Below are 6087 nucleotides of genomic sequence, written 5' to 3' on the forward strand. Positions count from 1 at the left end.
TAATACATAACTAATTTTTGTACTATTCTATTTATTGTGCTAACTAATTATGTACTACTATTATTTTTTATAACCTATTTTCAAATTTCTAATTATTAATTAATAATTAAAAAAATAAATTTTTTTAATGTGCAAAAAATATTTTAATTGTGTTATTTTTTATTTTTAATAGAAGTAACAAGTAATAACAAATAGAAGTAATAACTTGTAATAAAATGTTTAGTTTTAATAAAAGCTAATATTTTCCAAGTTTAAATATTTTATTTGAAATTTTTATCCTTAGCTGCAATAGTTGAAGTAAAGATTTTCTTGTTCTGTACTTTACCAGATGTAATAACTTATCCTGAACTTTTCCAGGTTTATAACCTTAAGAATATTATTTCTCTTGCTCACATTTTTCCATGTTTTGTATAATTATATAAATTAAAAAGGGTGGCTTATTAGCAATTAGAAACTAAAGGCAAAATTAATTGAGGTTACAAAAGTGATAGAGGGTACTGACTAACACCCCTTTTGCTAATGATAAGAGTTAAACCAACTCAAAGCCACAAATGCACTGATGAGGATTAAGATGGTCTACATCAAAATCCAAAATCATGATCCAGTAATGTATGCTGGAGACTTACCAACCTTTGTCAGACATTTAAGACAGTGCATTTGTGGCTTTGAGTTTGTTTAACTCCTATCTTTAGCAAAATCAGTGCTAGCAAGTACCCCTCTGTCACTTTTATGACTTCTATAAAAATATATATATATATAAGTCACAAAAGTGACAGAGAGTATGACTAATGCTGCCTTTGCTAAAGATAAGATATATGTATATGTATGTATGTATGTATGTATGTATGCATATATGTACTTATGTATGTAGGTATGTATGTATGTATATATGTGTGTGTGTGTATATATATATATATATATATAAGGTTTAGATTTAGATTCAAGATTGATTTATATATATATATATATAGTTCACATGCTAGTGACTCTGCCAGTTCAACAAATAATGAATTCAATCTCAAAGAATACAGTAATATTTTTCATTTCACAGTAGCCTCAAAGTAATTAATGTTTTATTTACACACACACACACACACACACACACACACACACACACACACACACACACACACACACACACACACACACACACACACACACACACACACACACACACATACATGCACACAAAGTGAGATTTCTTCACTTTGTAAATGAGAGTTTCCCTTGTGTGATATTTTAAGCAGGAAATGCTTTCACCTTCCTAAACGAACAGAACAAGCAAATATTAATCCTTTTACTGCAAAAATCAAAAATATCCACTCAAAATTTCATTTCCCTTAACTGCTGAAAGCAATTTTATTTACCGGTCTGTCTTTTGTTCAAGAATGTCATATTTGAAACTATTTGCTTTTGTTGAGATATGACAAGTTTGTTAAGGCAACATGACTTGCAGAAAATACCAATTTTATTTTATGGTAGACATTTAACATCGTTACTGGAATAGCCACGAAATTTAATCCCATGATTAAAGAGTTAACAATGTCTCATGTACTGTTGCATCATCATTTACATGACTAAATAATTCTAAGAAAGGTAAGAGTGACTAAAATTGTTTCCTTGCCCTTTAAAAGAAACAAGAAAATTGGCTAACATCACACATACCTTAAAGCCACAATCATTCCCATTCAGCTTAACTAAGCATTTCACAAAATGCTGCGTTATAGATAGCTCATACCAATTTTTATGTCATATCAAATGTGTAATAATTCCTTTATTTCAAAAGGTGACATTTAAAAAATTAAAAAGCAAGCTGTCTCTATAGCCCTGTATAATTGTGAAGGTGCATGGCTTAGTAGTTACAGTATTTGGCTCATGATCATATGTTTGTGCATGTGATAACCAGCAGTGCATTGTGTCCTTGAGCAAGACACTTTATTTCGTGTTGCTCCAGTCCATTCAGCTGGCAAAAATGAGTTTTACATCATCATCATCATGTCTGTTTTCCATGCTGACATGGTTAGACAGTTTGACTTGTGTTTGTAAGCTGGAGAGCTGTACCAGGCTCCTGTCATCTGTTCTGGCTTGGTTTCTATGGCTGGATATCCTTCCTAATGCCAACCATTTTACAGAGTGTACTGGGTGTCTGTTACATGTCATCAGCATAGATGCCCTTTTACGTGTCACTGGCATGAGTACCTTTTACATATCACTGACACAAGTGCCTTTTACATGTCACCAGCACAGATGCCTCTTACATGCTACCAGCACAGGTATTTTTTATGCTTCACTGGTACAAGTAGCTTTTATGTCACTGGCACAGGTGTTTTTCATATATCACCAGCACTGCCCATGACTATGATTTAACTTAGCTTGACATATCTTCTCAAACACAGTAAATCACCAGTGTGTTTGTCTTTGTGTCTGTGTTTGGCTCCCACCACTGCTTGACAAGTGATGTTGGTGTATTTACATCCTCATAACTTAGCAGTTCAGCAAAAGAGACTGATAAAATGAGTATCAGGCTTAAAACAAACTAAGTGCTAGAATCGATTCATTCCACTAAAAGTTCTTCAAGATGGTGCCCCAGCATGGGCCACATAACTGAAACAAGTAAAAGATGAAAGATAGAACATATGTGCAACTCTTATGGAACCCACTAGTTTCTCATGCAGCCATTCTTCCCTCTTCAAGGCACCATTATTGTTCAAAGGAAAGGGCAAGTTCTTGATATTAGTTTGGTATTTGTGTCATTGCAAGCTAACTCAAAAACAGAAAATTTCCAGACTGCTGAATCAACCTCCTGTGCTACTAAAATATCTCTCCCTCTCCATTGAACCACTTCCTGTTCCTTTTGCCCCTATTTCAATACATCTTTCACTTACCCTATGTCTCTAGATCTATCACTTCTTTCGCACTTTTGCTAATTACCTGCTTGTATGTCATCTATTCTCTTATCTATCCTCCATCTACTTATCATTATTATTATTATTCTGCTTCTTTCCCCATTTTCTGCATTGCCAGTCATCACCTACTCTCTCCTACCTTCCTCCAACTCTTATTTATCATGCACCACCTTTCAGTCTTTATTCAACAATCCTTATATTCATCCCACTCCACTCTTATCTATCTCTATCCATATACACACTTGCAAACTCTACCCACCCAGCCTACCCATTCTGCCGTCTTTATTCCTGTTCACTTTCTTATATCTTGAAGGCCAACCCTGAAACCTCATCACCACCATCTTTATCCCTCTTTCCACCCCCACCTCAATTATTCCCACTCAAGTAGCCATATATCTCCCCTCTACAGCAAAAAACTTGTTCGAGCCCCTTCTTTCATGCTAAACCCTTTAGCATTCACATTATTCTAATTGTTTTGAATTAATCATGCATTATCTCTTAGCTTTGCAGTTTTGATGAGGTAACTGTTAATTTTTAGAACGATATTGTAGGGTTGGTGTGATAAAACATGGAGAAGTTTGGGCCAGATATGACCAGTTTAAAAATGCTAAATGGTTAAGCCTCTCATCACTTAGCATAAAGCTGCTCACTCAGTCAAAAGAAAATCTTACTCTTTTGAGCTTCATGGCAGTCTCACTGGTCCTAATACCATTAAAAACAGCACCCAGTGCACTCTGTAAAGTGGTTGGCATTAAAAAGGGTATCAAGCTGTAGAAACAACACTTACTTGTTGAAGGCTCCAGTTCCTGTATTTGATCGCCCATTGCTTCATTTCTTCTTTTTCCCTTTTTCTCTGCTTTTCTTTTCTTTTTCGGAGGGGATTCACTATTTTCTCTCCTCTCAACCTCCATGAACTCTGTTTCTTTCTCTGTTATTACATTTACTTCTTTCTGGCACTCCACCTCCTGTTCATGTCTCTAAGGATACTTCGCCTTTATGTGCCTCCTTACTCCACATTCGAAACATATTGGCGGTCTACTCTCCACCATGATTCTCAATCTGGTTTCGTCGGGTAGGATTATCTCTTCCACAATTTTGTGGAGGTCAGGTAAGCTGATATGTACCATCACTTCCAGGCGATACCCCCACCAGTTGACCTCTGCTGTCTTTGACATTTTCAGTATTTCACTTTTCTCCTCTGTATTGTAGAGGATGGCTGCCACAAGCCAGTCCCCCTTAATTTTGGGTGGCACTCTGCCTATCCTTACTCTGGCTTCACGCCTGCCACAGTAAGTAGGTAAGAGTGCCCACTGTGCCAATTTCAAGGTTACAGTGGAGTACTTCTTTGCTTCGTTCTCATTAACAAAGTGCACCTCCACCGTGCCAAACTTTTGTCCTCTGTTATAGAATGTCGTTACTTGCTTTACTTCCTTTAAACATTCCTCTATCTCTTCAACGCCTGCTATTTCTACTTTTCTTGTCACTATATTCAACATTTGATAAGTAATTATTTTTCTTTCCGACTTCTCTGCTACTTCTTTGGCGGGTGTCAGTCTTAGGCATCCTCTTTCCTTCTTCAACAGGTAATCAAATTTCTTGTAGTCTATGTCTTTCACTTCCAGTTCCTGTATCTGCAGCCGCTCCGCTGTCAGGCTTTTGTCTGTTACCACAGCATAACTGCCTGTCTGGACCTGTGAATTCATATTTCCATTATTCACCATTTCACCCATAAATGGGGAAACCAAACAAAATCTTCAACAACTTCACAATGCTACACAACACTAAACAATTCAACAATTCAACAGTACATCAACTCAACAATTCAACAGTACATCAACTCAACAATTCAGAAATTCAAATAAAAAGTTGCAACTCACATCAACGGAACAATCACCAGCTAATGATGAAAACTCACCCCACTCGTTAAATACTATATGCTTTTTCCAGGGACGAACTGTCACTGATCTCGAAAAAGGAGAAATAAGCTATATTAAGTCTCCGAGTAAGATGTAAACAGTAGCATACAGAATCGTAGCATATAATTGCCAATCAAGTGTGGCGTCCTATACAGGACAGTGCTACCAGTGTTTATAGCCCAAGGAAGACATCTCTTCTAGCAGGCTAGTGACACACATTCGACGCTGGAAAAAGTATAGTATTTTGTGAGTGGGGTGAGTTTTCATCACTAGCTGGTGATTAACACACACTGAGGATGGGTAACCACCCAGAAACTCGAGTCTGTGTATATCACATAAGGCTAGGGATGGGAGCAATGACCTCCCCTCGCAAATACTAATCGGACACTGAATGTGTGTCATTAGCCAGCTGGATGAGATGTCTTCCTGGAGCTATAAACATCAGTAGCACTGTCCCATATAGGATGCCACACTTGGTTTGCAATTATATGTTACAATTCCATATTGCTACTGTTTACATCTCGCTCAGAGATCTAATATAGCCTATATATATATAGATATATGTCTATTTGTTCGTGTTTGTATTTGGCCCCGCCATCACTGATTGGCAACTGGTGCTGATGTGTTTACTTCCTTGTAACTTAACAGTTCAGCAAATGTAACTGACAGAATAAGTACTGGGGTCAATTTGTTCAGCTAAGATCCTTCAGGGTGGTGCTCCAGCATGGCCGCAGTTAAATGACTGAAGCAAATAAAAGAATAAAAGAATATGTGTGTGTGTGTGTGTGTGTGTGTATACATGTGTGTGGGTGTGTGGGTGTGGGTGTGGGTGTGTGTGTATTTATTGGTCAAATGGTATTTATATATTAATGCAGAAATGGATACATGATGATTAGTATAAAGGAAAATAAGGAGATTCCAAGCTAAATTATAAAAGGTCTATCCTCAGAAAATAGTGCAACATGTGTGCATATGGCAATTATGTAGGCTAAGAAAACTGTCAAGCTTCCTAGTCTTGCAGCAAGACGGTGCCAAATGTTTCAAGTTAAGAATAGCATGAGTTACATTACATATTTTATTTATTAGGTTGTATGTAGGTGTTACCCCCAAGGACAAGCAATTCAGCACTATATTTTTATCATTCCAAAAAGCAAGCATGAGTCACAACAGGAGTAGGAGAGCTAGATGTATGGCAGGGTTACTGGAAGAATGGTAAATAAGCTGTTTAGAAAACTATGAGAATCTCTACAAGATAGAATGAATAC

The sequence above is a fragment of the Octopus bimaculoides genome, chromosome 10 (assembly GCF_001194135.2).
Source record: "Octopus bimaculoides isolate UCB-OBI-ISO-001 chromosome 10, ASM119413v2, whole genome shotgun sequence".
NCBI lineage: Eukaryota > Metazoa > Mollusca > Cephalopoda > Octopoda > Octopodidae > Octopus > Octopus bimaculoides.